At 36.6% G+C, this 17,103-nt stretch overlaps 1 protein-coding gene across 4 annotated transcripts in view; it reads right to left on the reverse strand.

The window, feature by feature from the left end:
- The window catches only part of Gug (arginine-glutamic acid dipeptide repeats grunge), a 565,908-nt gene that overhangs the window by 455,243 nt on the left and 93,562 nt on the right, over positions 1-17,103 (reverse strand). For all 4 annotated transcript variants that reach the window (XM_090408198.1, XM_090408202.1, XM_090408199.1 and 1 more), the window contains exon 2: positions 14,580-14,709. The gene's annotated coding sequence lies outside the window, so the exon portion shown is untranslated. The remainder of the gene's footprint in view (positions 1-14,579; positions 14,710-17,103) is intronic.

A 17,103-nucleotide genomic window follows, 5' to 3' on the forward strand; every position in this document is an offset into this window, starting at 1 on the left:
CATTGATGAAACGAGAAAAACGATCCACGTTTGTCACGTCCATGTTATCAAATACACCTTTGAGAGTCCTTTTTCAAGGATATGATCCCAGATAAATTTAAAGTCCACAAATTATGCCGAAAGCTATTTTCAATTCATACGAAAAAGTGTTTAAAGTTCATTTGAGCAGAAGCAGAATTGTTTACCACTTCCGTTTTAACTCCTATTGCTTACATTTGTTGTTGTAAGCGATTGGACTAATCTAAAATGGGATCCCGCTTTGCAACTCATAATGCAACGTGATTATCTGGAGTTTAAAGCACTTGTTGCTTTATTTAACTAAATATGCCAAAATATAACTTCATTAATATGTAGTTAAATTTTGGCATATTTCAATAACCAATCTAATAATACTGATTTGATAAGAGTATTTATATAAACACTGTAACGCTCCTAATAGCTTTTCGCTTGAGACTCTTTCCCACTTCCATGCTCCAAAAGGTTGGACACCATTGTTTTACAGTAGTTTTTCTTTGTACGTTACACTAAACCGGTTCTTGCTTATGTATGGAATTATTTATTTATTTATACCGGCTGCAAATCACCGCTGAATCGTTTAATGAGCTCATCCAACCATTTGTGCCCGGAGCCACGATCAATTACAAGGAAGGTGCCTCAACGAAGAAGAGGCCCGCGGACCTAATTTCGCGTTAAGACGATGATGATGATGATGTTGCTTTACTGCCCCTCCCCAACAAGTAGCCAATCCCACCGCAAGGACTACAAACACAATGCCGCTTATTCTTCTTCCCCCTCAGCCCGTTCTTGTCCGAATTCATCCTCTTGTGTGCTCGTGCAAGAACTTGACCTCTGAACTTTGCGTGGGTCGTCCTCACACATTTCTTATCCAGAAAAGGAAGTCGCACGGGCACCACTCGGCAAAGAAACCAGGAACATTTTCACGGATGAGCGCCCCGCACCTGAAAAACCACGTCACACGCGGGCACAATGGGTTGATTTCGTTACTCGAACCGAGAATTTGAAACGGACGGACGAAAAATAATCCAGGTTCTTTGAAAATCTTTACTTTGAAACAGTCAAGTGACATATTCCCCAGGGGTATACGAGAACAGGTGTGACAATATGGAGCACTTCCCGACCTTCTCCAAGTGAAAAGGAAAAGTTGGTGGAAGGGATGACGCTGCTGAAAAATACACTGACACTGAAGAAGAAAAAAAGGCGATGTAGGAAGCGAAAGAATGTCAGAAAAAATCACAAAGACATCTGAAATAATCCAAAATTCTTAATAAAAATAGCTAAATGGATTTATGGTCCAAGGATTACACAGGATTAAGAATTTTAATTAACCCCACGAGCATTTTCAAGAACAGAAGTAAGTTGGATGCCCTCGCTTCCAGCCGTGTACTCCCTCCTCTGCCGGGGAGCTCAAGAAAACAGTATTAGTACTTAAAAGGTTTCATTTTAAGTGCGTGCATGGGAAACTGCACGAGTATTTCTCGGTACAGACGAGTTTTAAAATGCTGGTTGATACCATTAATGTAAACTAGCGAAATATCTCTCTCTGGTTCAGAAAGGAATTTTTTCACACACGGAGACACTCATAATAGGAATTTTTTCTTAACTATATGGCTTTTTTTTTTTTAATGTGAATCCCAACAAAGAAAGAATTAGCTTTTATTATCAGTAACTTGGTCGGGCTAAGGATTAGAAAATCCAGAAACCCAATTCTAGAGACCAAATTTGGAATTTTTGCAGATGACTTCAGGCCTCTAAGAAAGGTGATCTCGCACAGGACGATGAAATTCACCACCCATCTGAAGGACCACAGTTGTTGGCCGGATACGCTAAACACTCGGTCAAATCATGCTGGAGAGAAATTTCTCGTTTGTCCAACAGAGGCACAAGTCAACGGAATAATTAGTCAAGCTGAGTCAGCACAGATTACGTTTTATCTACTAGAGCATGCACAGCTGTGGGTAATTTGTGTTTAACCAATTAAATAAGCACCTGCTTGTCTTTATTGTGATGATGATGTAAGCCAGAGATAACGAACTGTTTTCTACGGTGCCTCTCTACATTTTGCATATTTTGTCATTCTCCTTTTTGATAAAAATAAAAAATGATTTTTATGAAAATGGAGAATGACAGATTCTCTCTATTTTCTCCCCATTAGCGAGGAGAATGTGATGAGAAGATTTGCGATGGACACTGAAAGACTGATAAAATAGCTCCTCCACGTTCTAACAGCGAAGAATCTTGTTCTGCAACGCAGTTTTGAATTCCTTATTAAATCAGATCAATTGTACAGATTTACGAGTGAGTCAGAATTCCCCGTATTCCCTTACCTTTTAAATGCGCGAGTGCTCTAATAATGTCTATATAAATGAACTAATGAGAGGGGGGGGATGCGATCTAGAGGGCCACATGAACAGTCACTTAACCAGTCTCATACCACAAAGTGGTCAGAAGAACACGCGTATTATGATACTGTGACCGTAATTTAAATACAACCCTCCCTTCCCCCTTCTTTTTCAGACGAGAAATATTCGCGGCATATATCCCGGCTTTACTTGACCGATATTGGAGTGCATCGCGACCAAGAAATCCGAAGACGTTTTGTTTTTGTGTTTCCCCTATCAACATTAATAAGCGGCCGTCAAAAGATTATCGGCATGCGTGATTTGAAAATCGCTTGTTTCTCCTTTTTTTTTTTTTTTTTTTTTTTGCCGAAGACTTTGAACAAAATAATCGTAGGTGGCGCTGCTCAAATCAACAGGATAAGTTCGTAGACAGTAAAGTTGAAAAGAAGAAAGAAAGAATCGCCTCCGATGTTTACAGCTTGACGACGACTCCTGTTTTCCAAGTGCGCATCGATTTTAAGTTGTCTGAAGAACTCGCGAACAGCGCTGACGTAATAATCCTCCGTTTCTTCAAAACAAATGAGATGTCTTAAAGCTTGGTGACGACATCATAGATCTTGCGCTTTAGACAATAAAAATAAAAATAAATAAAGCTCGCTTGTCTTAGTATGGGTTAAGTGCACATGTTAAAACAGCGTCTTCAACCCCCTACTTCCGACGTTATCCTCCAATAATAAAAGATGGAATAAAATCATGAAAACGAAAGAACAGTCAGTCGTGTATGTAGCAGAATCATCCATTTCTTCTTTTTTTTTTTTTTTAAGCATTTGGCCAGAAATCAATTGTAGGAGTACGTTTCAAATGTTATTTCGTCCGAGCAACGAACTGTGTCAATTCAATGTATTGGCTCTTTTTCTTCTACTATTCGTGGCACAAAGAAATAGCGCCATCCATGGGCGAAAAACCACAACTGTGAAAAAAGGAGCAGCTGACTTATTTTCAACACTCCAAGCGAGTCCACGCCTATGGCGGCTTCCCGACGCCTACCTTAAGTTCACCCCACCAAACAGACTACTACCCACAGGGCTGGCTACCACATTTTACGTCAAGACCGCACCCACTTCCGTCAACTCGATTCCTACTTTAAATTCTACCCGCAACAGCAATGAAATCTTTGCATTCTGTGAAAGGGGTCTGGTAAGGGATGGGCGCCATATTTTAACAGTTCATGGGTCTTTGTACAGCGCACAAGAGATTTAACAGGTTATTAGCGAGTGGAACTTGCTAATATCAAAGCCACTTATCACACACCAACAGAAAAAAAAAAAAAATTGTCTTTAGTCGAAAAGCCTTTACGAGACAGAATTAACTCCACCCCTCACATGAAACAGTAGTTGAGGATAGTCATTAAAATGCATTACGTGCCCCCTAGTGGATTGGAATGATAGTAATCATAAATAATCCTTTCTATCATGTAGTTCTAGTTGCTTACCCCAGAACGCAGAATAAAACCTTTCAAACAGAGGTCATCATTGCAGTGTGGAGAAATTAATTTCGTACATGCATCTCTATTCAAATTCATAATTAATTAGCAGGGTGTTAGCACCACATAATATTGACAGAGCATACAAATGTGATAGTCCACGCCTGCTCAAATTGAAAGCAAGTAATACGCTCTAGGGGAGGGATGATTCGACACGAGAATTTTTATTACCGCATTTTCATTCCCGAACAGCAGATAGGAATGATGGTCATAATGGCATATGCCCTTCGGCTATTGCAAAGATCTGGGTTCGAATCTGATGCATGATGAAAGGAATAATAGACGTTTCATTGGAATGTGGATTAGCTGGTTGGAGGGGTTTCTTTCCAGTGAAACAAACCAGCCTTTGAACACAACGAATTAAGGATACATAAAGTAGTCTTAGCTATTTTGTTCGTAATTGTAATTTTATTAGCTCTTACAATGTCTTTCACAATTCACGACTTTGGGTCTGGGAATGCGTGCGCATGTTTTTGATGGTTTGACATTATATAATTTTAAAACCATCTTCTCGGTCGGTCTATTCCCGTAAATCGAATTAAAATAATGGACTGCATTTTTAAGTCGCACGTCCCACATAATTGTTTTATGCAATGAAAGGCAGCATATCCCCTATGGGACCAGTGGCGCACACAGAGGGGGGAGTGGGGAAGGGTGCTCTAGTCCTCTCCTCAAAGAAAAAGGGAAAAAAAAAAAAACACTAGAAAATTGTCCAAAAATCTTTTCCTAATTAAAATTATTATTAATTTTTTTTATGTTGTGTCTTCTACTTCTATACTACTCACGAATTAGCGATCATTGCAAATGCTTAGTCACAGGTTGTATGCGATACGTAGTGTGTATTCTCAAATCGTCTACTCAACCCCCCCCCCCCCCCAAGATTAAAAACTGGATGCGCTACTGTATGGGACAATGATTCTCAAGCACATTCCCCGAACATTTACTATCTATAAGAGCTGGGTGTTAGCTTAGCACTATTCTGCCAAATATCTTTATAAAAATATTTTCTCAAAAATATCAATTTTTTTAGGATTGAAAATATTTTCTAGGAGACCCTATTTTCCTTAGCCATCGTACATAAATCACCTTTCCTTCCTCAGACGTCTATCTCATAATTGTATTTTCTTTTTTGATGCTATTTGTGTCAACTGATTCGGAAAGAACGAAGCTAAATACAGTACTCTGAATACATGAATTCAAATTGGCTCTTATACAACAATGACAACGATTAATCTAGAAATTAACACACTGCGATTCTTTGTCATGGTAATGCTGTAAACTTCCACTAGGCGCCTGTCGTTAATGAGTTGTTTTTTGTTTTGTTTTTTTTTAAACTAGTTTATAACCAGAATCTTAAAGAAAACGTTGTATTTAAAATAACTTAAAAATTAAGAGTAAAAAGAAAAAAGAAAGTTAAATAAAATAAGAATTATACCCCATTCTAAAATATGTACATTAGAATAGATTATTCTTCATAAATTGTATTCATTTTCGTTCACTCCAAGCCCGCTCACGGCGAGCAATTGGCTCTCTCATTTTCGTTCTTCTTGTAGTTGAGAGGTTTAAATCACTTTGTTCCGTGATTTATGTTATGTGCTTGTAAACTTTATGGATGAATATTTTATGCTAATCCTTTTCTCCAAACAAACCCCAAGATTAATATATTATTTAAAAGGTGAACTATAAAATATCATTCATCCAATTTGTTTAAAATAAACGCAAGTATCGTGGTGTATTCATATCTAAATCCTTCATTAATTAGAGACTGACTTAAGAAAAATAAACCGAAGCCACATTTTGCATCACATGTTGGCTGTGAAATTGGTTTCGTTGTAAAGTGCTAAGAACAGTGCATACTGAGTATCGCTGTTCATAATCTCACTGTGTATCTTGGAATATTTTAGGGTTTTTTTAGCCAACACACATCATCACATAACTTGCCAAAAGTGACTAAAATTCAATCCAAATATGAAGTGAGTAAAATATTGCTTGTGTGTGCCTGTAAACCAAGTAACACTGTTATTTGTGGGGGAAAGAAATAATAATACTATTATAAACACTTAATAATGAAAAAAATCGAATATTTCCTTAGGGGAGGGGTGAAAGAAAAAAATACTAGAGGTTGTTAACCCCATCTCACCATATATATTCAACCAGTCATCGCCCCTAGAGTAATAGATTATTAAGAGAGAAAAGGTTAAAAAGAAAACCCCCAAAATGGCGTCTTCTCCCCTTGCTTAATACGAGAAAGCTCTGCAAGATACATCTCGAGGTAAATTTGGGAAAAGATAAACGCTACAGCGAAGAGCTTTATCTCGAGAAGATTAAAGAAGCAGAACTTGGTCTATATTTATTGGTTTCTGGTGATGCTCGAGGCAACAGCCACAAGACACGCAAAACTGACTTTAAGGTCAGCGGAACAGGCCCTGAAAAAATCAATCTCATGGTCGCTCACTCGAGAAGAGGAGAGCGGGATACTGCTGCCTTGCCAATAGACGAGTTCTTATTTAACCAATTGTGTAAACTCGCTTTTCCCTGTGGGTTGTTTGTTGCGTCACAAATCTCAAAGTCACGCTTACCTCTCGAGATCACTGACTGAGCAGACTTAAAAAAAAAAAAAAGTTTGTTGAGTTGTCTGCAGTGAAGAGTTGTACAGGAAAGAAACAGATTTGTTTTATTTTTTTTAAACGCAACAAACAAAAACGGATTCTAATGAAACGCTAATTCTTAGTATAACGAGAAGTCATTTATAGCTAGTTGCCATTGTTAGATAATTAACTATCAAACAAATGGGGTCACGTTAAACTGCTAATTACCTACTTAACAGGGTGATAATGACGAAAATGATTACTCAACGTCCACCACCAATAATACGCTTATTTAGTTTCCATCGAACTCCTCTATCGGAGCACTCTATCGTTTTGTAAGCAACTTGATTAAGGACAGGTTTTTTTTTTTTTTTTAAATAAGTACTCATACAATTTAATGTCACCAAGACAACTGAAAAACAGTACTGCTGTCTGCATAAAGAACCCTGATGTTTTTAATGCGGTTTTCGCTTAAAAAAGTAAGGATCACAAACAGAATTAAAAGTCAACAATAATTAAAAGAATCTGTTGTGAATGCTACCAGTATTTACTCGGGTGACGAAGTAATCTTTTAAATTGGAACGCCGAAGGTAGCGTCTGTACCATAATCCGCTTACAGCCATCAGGTAGAATAATTAGAACGAATGTCGTTTCCAACACAAGAACAACTGCAGTAACAATGCAGAATATAATACGGTAGGCTTCCAACCAAAGGCTGAAAACTAGAATTATGGCCCGCTCTGTGGAGAGGTCTCAATATATACAATAAATACAGTTTTATTTTAATTGGTACTTTAGACTGGAAACCGTTTTCTGTCAATGCACCTGTAGTTCTAATCAGTCGAATTTACCAACCTGGTCTAGTCAGCTACCAATGCATAAAATAAGTTGTACAAGGCAATTAGCACTCGACTTTCTTTGATGTGATCTATCAACGTCTACTATCTGGTAGACATTGATATATCGAACTCTAGGTGTGGAACCACCTCTGGTGATAGTGCGGTGAATGCATCCAGGAATTATAATAGTTTGTGAATGTTTATACGCATGAAAACTTGAGTTTTGTTTAGAATAAGCTTTGTTCATTTCCGAAAATTTTTGTTAATACACCACGACTTTTTTTTCTTTTTTTTTTTGGGGGGGGGGCTAGATGGGCGAAGCAAGAATGCTTTTCATATTCCCCATTATCTGTAGAGGACAATGTAAGGATAGGGTGTTATTGAGCTCTGATCATGGCAAGAGGGTAACAGCAATAGTCGAGCCTCAGTTAGAACTTCATTGGCTACAGCATTGCCAACCGTTACCCTCCCTGGTACCCATTTTAGTCGCCTCATACGACATGCATGAGCTACAGTGGAGCTATTCTTATCCCGGCAACCACACGGGGATAATAGATGGTCTCTAAACTAATTATAATATGATATAGAACAGTTAAAAGGTGTATAAATATCTTTAGAAAAATAAGAAGGATTTCATCTATTTAAAATTTAGATCAATAAACTTTAAGAAAGATATAACTTACTTTATTATTTCTTAAAAGATAAAGAATAAATTACATTTATTTCAAATTATAACGGAAAACTTTGATAGATATAGTAGCCACGCATACAGTTTCCAAATGAATGTAAAATCATTGGTGCATCCCCTACATATATAGAAGGTCGATCCTGCACCATCCTGTGTTGCTCAATCACCCAGGTCTTAAACGATCAGTGCGGAAGTTCAGCAGTCTGGGATCGTTAACTGCAAAGGATCACGATCACACACACATTCACAAGATGCACAGACAAAATTCTACACAATGTCTATTAAGTAGGCTACTGACGAAACTGTAGTCAACTATTCAGTCTTGTAACACATCCAGAAGCTAAAATTATTTATTGAGTGTTATATTCCTTTATCTCCTTATACAACAAATCTTTTGCTTAATAAAAGCATCTAGATGAGATACTAATGGATAAAGTTCTGTTATCACTGTAACAATAGGTTCTGGGCCGTCCAACAGATGGCAAAGTAGTCAATGTATATTTTTGAGGTCATCTCAAAGATGTATTTACTAAATTACGATTGGCGTTCAGGAGAGTCGAAGTTTTCTTTATAAACTAATAATAAAACATTATTATTACGAAAAGCTATTTTTCGTTAATTAAATGGAATTGTATCAGAGAATTGCTGACACAAGAAAAGAAACGGGCTCTAAAAATTTAAAATAGTCCTGTTCTAAGTTACGACAGCTTATCGAGTCCCACATACATTGAAGGCAACGGAAGTTCTATTCCCCCCCCCTCCAGGGACGCCATTGATGCAAAATGTGAACGGCAATAGATGTAAATTCAGAGAGAAACCCATTAACATTTTGTACACGAATTTATGAGATTATAAATTGAAGTTTTGATATTCCGATAAGTTAAACATATTTTTATATTATCCCAGCAAATATTTCAGGGCATAAAAATTAAAAAAAAAAAAAAAAAAAACTGGTTTAAAGAGAAATCACGGAAATGAATGAATGTGTAATGAAGTTTTAAAATTCTAACACGTCATATGTTCGTAGGGTTGATCTATTAGTAGATTATGTAAACTACTGAAATAGATACATTACGATTACACAAGTCATCGCTACCCTTTGCCATGCGTTTTCTACTCAAGGGATTATGGGTTATTTATATCACTATTCTGCCAAAAGATGGAGCCATTTTATTTTTTGAATTTCACCTTCGAAACCAACATAAATACGTTCTTGGGCGTCCAATTATGTCCTATATATTCGTAGGAGCAAGGAACTACCCCCTCTTTTATTCCGTACGGGGATAGTTCCTTAGAATTGTTGTCAAGGGATTTCTCCTCATGTCCACGGCCTGAGACCGACTAACTCAGCATCGAGTGATGAGGCAGGAAAGAATTCCGAAAGGCCTTCTACGGGACTCAAACTACGATCATGTCACTCGACGAACAAGCACGTTACCCCAGTTATATTTACTTACACCAAAGCATCTAAGTACATTCAAAATAAATATATGTACAACTATTTACAATATATATACACATGTACATAGAATGCTTATTCTATTGGGCATTTTGATTTACATTTTTTCATATCTTAGCAATATGTATATTTTTACAATTTATTCTTCCGGATTTTTTAACATCATAGTCTGCTCAGTGTCTGCTTCTTCCTAAAGTCCTTTTAACATGAGCTGAGCAGTATTTTTTTTTCTTTTAATATAACATATCTTTTGTATCCATTCAATTCTATATTATGAATTAACAGTCACATATCTATTTTCATAAATCATATTTCCTTCTATTATATGATATTCATATATTTTTGTTGTATATTTCCACTTACACATGGGATTCGATCTACGTTAGTATCTCTTGTTAGGAGAAACTTAAAACAACAAGCCTATGTAAGGTTTGTTTTAACATATACAGGTTCGGATTTTACATTGTGAATTAATCTGACAACTGAATTCTATTTCCATATACCATATTTATATATGTATATACAAATATACATATATAAATATAAACACATTTACATACACATACATATATACCTATTACTACTTTACATATAATACATATTCTCTACATATGATCATTCATATTCTATAGATATAATTATTTTACCTATTATACATATTATATACATATAGTTTCTTTCATATATTTTTGGCTGTGTATCATTAATTGGGTTATTGCTACATCATTATCTCTTGTATGTATGCGTATATAGGGGATGGGCTTGATTTGTTGTTTTACGGTGGGTCTTTTATTTCTTGAATAAGTACTTGTTCATCCACATCTTCTGTTATGAGACCTGTTCTGCGCCATTGGTTTCTTGTAATCTTTTTTTCTGTGTATAGTGTCTGTAATGATTTGTTTTAAGTAGTTGTTCAGCTTTTTAATTATATCTGGGCCTGCTTCTCTGCCATAAACTTTATCGCATCTGCAGGTCCAGATAGCATACATCGCTGAAATGATGATTATTGCTGTAGTGTTGTTAATTTGTCCTTCGTTTAGCCAGAAGAGTGTGTATTCTGTGATGGGTAGTTTGTGTTGTGTATGAGGCTGTACGGTGTTCCATATTTTAGACGAATGAGGGCAGTAGAGCAGTATGTGGTATAGTGTTTCTGGTTGGGGACAAAAATGACATTTGGCTGGATGGTGCAGTGGAATGCCTTTCCCTATGCACCATAATTTTGTGGGTAAACAGGCGTGGTGTACTTAAAAGAATGTTTTAAGTTTAGGGTTAATGGATAATGTGAATATTTTTTTTAGTACATGGGATTGTTTTATTTGTTCTCTTTCAATCTCACGGTGCTGAGGGAGCACGTTACCCCAGTGCTACCGTGGACCACACATTCTACTTGCTATCGGACTATTTAAGTTACGCATCACTACTACAGACGAAAACTTTCACTTACTAGAAAATATTTCAAAATACGGTTTTACCTGATTTGGATTGCGACTAGGAAGTATGATATTCTAAAAACACGAAATACTCTATTTTTCACTAATGCAGTATACATTTACTGTGAGCTTTTTTTTTTTTTTAATGTTCTCTTTATTTAAGCGTTTAAAAAGCAGTAGCACACTCAATATTTAAATCTTGGGGATGGAGGGGGGGGCCGAGTTGAGTGGACGATTTGAGAATACACACTACGCATCTCATACGACCTATGACTGAGCATCTGCAATGATCGCTAATTCATAAGTAGTACAGAAACAGAAGACACGGCACAGCATAAATAAAAAAAAAGAAAAGAAAAGAAAAGAAAAAAGAATTTTAATTAGGAAAAGATTTTTGGAAAATTTTCTTTCTTCCTTCCTTTTTCTTTGGTGGGGAAGGGCCCGTGCCTCCCCCTCTGGGTACGCCACTTCTAAGAAGTAATACAAAAATTGTCTTAACGCATAAAGTATACGACGAAAAGAATTACTGGTTTCTCGATTCCCACAGTTAAGAAATTATAAAAAGTGAAGAATTTAACTACCGAGAATGCATAACAGACTGTTTTTGTATGTTTTCAGCGTCCAACCGAGGAGGGGGGGGGGGTATTCACTGCGAAGTATAGGTGGCTAAATTTTCGAAATAAGGGATTTGGATATGTATTATGTAAACGAATTGGAATTCTTTCAGTGGAAAAGATGATGGGCATGAAGATTTCTAAAGAATGCACAAACAATGAAGTCGCTCATTTTGATTCTGGTCTGTTGTAGGGCGGATGTCCCTTTACTTCACCCAAAGCTGCAGTACATCCTACAAGTATTCAATAGAGATCAGGGCTCTGTGGAGGCCAATGAAGTGTGATGACGTTCATATCCAAAAAGCATGCAGTTACAGCAGCAGCAGCCTTATAACATGGTGCACTGTCTTGCTGAAAAAGACACGGGTCAGTTCCATAGAAACGCCACAGAGTAGGAAGCATTGCACCGTCCAGAATGTTCAGATACTTCTCGGAGTATCTGAACATTCAGAACTCGGAGTTCAATGTTTGTGGCATCACAAACAGACATCCATGGCCAAACCAGGACAGTACCATCACACCACCTCCGAATTTCATAGTTGTGGTAGCACTCGGACGTTGACCGGACATTCGGCCCACCTACACCCATCAATCTGCTCGGCAGAGGGTGTAGCGTGATTCGTTGCTCCATAACACAGCTTTGCAAGCTTCCGCGTCCCACTGTACACTCTTTGCACCGCCGAAGACGACGCTACATGTTTATTCGGATAATGTTGGACTTGAACATTGCAGTCCTACTATGGAATCCCATGTTGTGGGCCTCGGTTCTGAATGTTTTTGTGCAGATTCGAGTTCCAGTCAATGTCCGGAACTCGGTATTCAACGTTTCGGCTGATGGCGGTTTTTGCACATCATGCTTTGTAGCACCCTATGGTCACGTTCAGTGAGTGTGGTGGGTCGTTAATAACACTTGCAGGTGACTCCTTGCAACATGGCATCCTTCCAAACTCCGTCAGTTCCCTTCTCGCAGCCATTTCTCCCGGACACAGTGGCACTGACTTGGAAGCATCATATTCCTCCAATTTATACCGGCTACAAACACGCGACTCGTTATATGGCAGTGCATCTTGCGCTGACTTCTTTCCAGGCAGTGTACTTTAAATTTAAAAAAAAAAAAAAAAAAAAAAAATGCTTTAAATTACTGAAGTAGATTTTGATACATTTTTGATTTTTCGGAATGCAATAAACAGACAAATAGTATCATAAAAATTCGAACATTGTTGAAGCACAAAAAGCGGATACCATTCTCCCTCAAAAAAAAAAAAAAACTCTGTACAAAACATACGTCAATTACTGACGAGAGTTCAAGCTCCTAGCAAGAATAAAGGCAAAAATGGCAGCAGTCTTTTGTTACAGAACTGGGTAGTAGTACATTTTAGATAACCTGAGACATCTTTCAAAAAAATAAATAAATAAAAGTAGTCGCCTGACATATTGCAGTAAATTTGCATTTTTTTTACGTAAAACTTTTTTTTTAAATTAATTTAACTAATTAAAACAGAAAATAACTCTTAGTTTGCTTCAATGCATTGATTTAATAAAGACTTTTTTCTTTTTAACATTCCATTAAAAATTTCTCTTTCATTCCTAAAACGTACTTTTTTAAAGCACGTTATAAGTATTCACCCTGCCGATTCTCCGCTCTTTATTTCCTGCGAACATCGCAGCTATACCAATGGAACAATGTAAACACGAAAAATAACGTATTTAACAAAACATGAATGCAAATCACGTCTGCATTTATATTCTCTGCAAATTTAAACATCGGTGATGTGAATTCAATGCCATCAACAATGAGGGTAATCCGCCTTCTCAGAGAATTAACAAATCCCCACTGTGTGGTCAGGATTTTGTAAGACATATCATCGAAGGAATTATATTTCGTTAATAGGATTAAAAACAAACCCTTCTTAATGGAATCTTTCCTACACACTCGGATTATTCTTTTAAAGAAAATTCTCGCCAAACTCTGCCATAATAAACAGGTATTGCCATGTACAGTACTTCTGATTTCGGTACTTGATTACGTGTGCACCGTAGCATGCATCATAAGAAACAGAAGTGCCTCTTGGAATAAGCACTGATCGCAGCCAGAAGTGTCGCTTCTGTCTGAATGGATTCATCCCGTGCTTTTGGGTTGTGGTACTGACATTAATTTCAACGTGTCGGACTCGCCAGTGTTATGTGGAACTTTCTGCAAGAGAGACTTCCGTAGCAGAGTGTGCTGTTTCCCCTGATATCCGCAACGGTGGGTTGGGATGGCTACCAGTTTCCCCCTGATCTTAATCCGTCCGACTATTTCCTGTGGGAACAGAAGGCAGCCATTGACAGTGAGGTCCACTATATTTCCCAGGACACCCTACAGTGTGGAATAACACCATTCGCCTGCGGCACGATACTAAAGGGAGAGTATATTGGATATGACTTAGTACAGCAGCATACGGAATTTCCACTGCGTTTCCATTTCTGTACTTCAGAATTACCACCCCTTACAACAGTTCTATAAAGATAAGGGTGTTCGTTATTTTCTTTTTGACTGCAGTGCCTTTCCCCAACAAACGTACTCACAAAAAAAAAAAAAAAAAAAAAATTGACATGTTACCGATAGATCAATTAAATAAACACTCGCTGAGTCTCTCTTCCCCACACCGACCCCAGAAGTTGGATTTACAATCCCGTCAGTCACCTTGACTGAGTTTCAATTTACCTCCACTAGAGGCGCTAGTTCTGCTTGACAAAAAAAAAAAAAAAACGCAATATATTTAAAGAAAGCAATTAGTTGTTAATTAGTTGTTGAGTTTGTTTCAGTAAGTCCCTTCTGGGTGGACAAAAGCAATAAATTATGTTATCGTATCTTTGGACATTAACAGAGATTGCGGAAAAGCGAGGATCGGCACGTGCTTTGTGCGAAGAAGAAAAACCTCCTCCATCTCTTGGTGGAATCGCATTCGCTCCATTATCGCCATTTCGTCTTTCTTCGCAAATTCCTCTTTCATTATTTTCTCACAATCACTAAGTCTTACAATTAACTACCTTCTCTCTGTGAAAATTGTCTTACCTTGCTCCTTACCGAGATCTTGATATTTTACGACTCCCGCTGCAGGCTACAAAGAACAGGTTGTTACGTGCTTAGTGTTCCAGCGGGCGACAGACTTCTCTCTCTCTGCTCAGAGACGGTTTAGCGTTTACTGAAAAATAGAGAAAATAATAAGTCAAGAGTATTTGTAAGATGACAAAGATTTCTAATTACATCTTGTCTTTTATTCAAAGTAACATCTCAAATTGTTATTCTTACAAGAAGTCAACTTTCTTTTTCTTTTATTCTCCCTCTTTTGCATATTTTAATCTAACAAATGACAAAAATGCACGGCAGTAGCTTTTTTTTTCTTTTTCTGGTATTCTTGCATTTCCGAGAAGACACCAGCTAATTAACTTGTTACAATTAAAAGCAAACGACCGTTTCTGACACCGGAAACACTAAAGTAACAGTGCTGCCATGCAACGGATGTACAAAGAACTAACCTTGTGTAATAAAGAAAAAAGAAATCTGATTGTTTTAAACTTGGTAGTGTAAAATTAAAAACTATGCTACTGTGGAGCATATCAGAAGATGCTGCAAAGGTGATTCAATTGTTTTTGTTTCATTTTTTATACATATAAACTGCTGAAACGAGACCTAACAATGAATCTAAACCACCTGCGTGCCCTCTGGAATCGTCTGTGCCCACCTGTACCGTTGAAAACACACCTGGATCGTGGCTTAGAGTAAGATCAGACTCCGAGTACAGCATAAAAAAAAGCTTGCTGATAATGGTTTGGATTACAGGAACAACATAAAATGTACAATAAATTCGGCTAGAATAGAATTTAGAGCTTTATCTCTTCGAATAGTATATAATAATCATAAAACCAATCAACTTAATAATGATTAGATTAGCAAAAAGAAAAAAATGGTGAATGAAACATTTAGTAGTTAGCATACATATTTTTCAATTATTGAAATAACTATTAAAATATATTTACTATAAATATAAAATACCAATAAATTTTATTAAATTTATAGGACTGAAAGCTATTTTCGTTAAAAATACTGTGTGCGTAATATATATATATATATAGAAAGTTTTTTTTTTTTTTTTAACCTTGGGTTTATTATAACGTTAAAGATACCAAAGGGATCTTTTCTGGCATTTGAAATCTGAAGACTATATCATAAGACTATACGATATAGTCTATTAAACACATGAAAAATCTGTTTCATTTTCTACGTAGAAGTGATGAATTTCTGAATGGAGAATTTAGAAAGATATTCTCTATTCGCAATCTTCCCCCACCAACTCCTCTTTCAATTCTAGAATGCATTTAATGATGACATCATAACAATGGATAAATAATGTTTTCTATTTTTGGCTATAAAACATAAATCTACTCTATACAGTACTATAAAATGATAAGCTGAAATTGGAAACGGATGTGACGTCGGCTTGAAACGGATGTAGGCTGTAACGTTTTTGTCAAGTTATTTCAAACGTTTTGAAACTCAGGGTAGCCCCTGAGTGTCGAGGCTTCAAAATTCGAGTCATCAGAATTCAAGGAGAACAGGTCTACCAGTCCGGAATTCAGGGGATTGGGCGCCGTAGGCGCCGGGGTGGGGTGGAACTCCCCTTTCGAGTCATCTGAATTCAAGGAGAACCGGTCTACCAGTCCGGAACACGGGGGGGGGGGGGCGTAGGCGTCAGAGCCCCCAGTGTATCTATAATATTCGCCATTATAAAATTTAAATAAATAATTTTTATAGATAATTCAATTTAAAATTTAAATTAAATTAAAAACAGCAATATTTTCTTTCATGTTGTATCATATGATGAAAAAAAATTCTTCATGACTACAACCACAAGTGGTTGCCGCTTCTTAATTCAATTCATGACTCGGTGTTTTTCTCTGAAATGGAATCATCTGCCTGGTGGCATTTTGCAATCAGACCGTCAACAAGGAGACTTTTAGTAGGAGTAAATAATGATAAGACTAAGCCTAAAAAATAGATTTTAATTTTACCCAGCTAAACCAGCAATAATGTAAACATGACTAACACGGACAAGGTAAAATATTCACGACAAAAAAAAAAAAAAAGAAAAGTAAAGAACAATAATAGTCGCACAATGGCCTCATTTTCACATTCAACAATTCTCGCTAAATCGATGTTTGTTTCAAAAGTTTATTTCATTCCAGACAATTGTTTTTAAAGCTTCATGTAATCCACCTGTTTTCTACTTAAATAAATAAAATTGTAAACTTCTGCTCGTATTAAATATTATATTATAACAATGGCAGCAGACACGTTTTATTTGTTTGTTTTACCAATATTAGACTTTTTATTTATTTTTTTTTTATCTAACTAACGCGTATTTTTATTATTTCAAGCATATTATCATAAATCGGTTAGAAATTTGTACTTTAAATATTAAACTACAGTTATATTGATAACATAAAGTTTAAAATAAGTCATTACTTTATTTCTTCCATAATAAAAATAACCAACTTATAACGAAAGAGTCTCTAATGATAGCAGTTGGCAAATCGGA

This window comes from Typopeltis vanoorti, chromosome 18, assembly GCF_054136105.1.
Source record: "Typopeltis vanoorti isolate ZY-2024b chromosome 18, IOZ_Tvanoo_1.0, whole genome shotgun sequence".
Classification (NCBI taxonomy): Eukaryota; Metazoa; Arthropoda; class Arachnida; order Uropygi; family Thelyphonidae; genus Typopeltis; species Typopeltis vanoorti.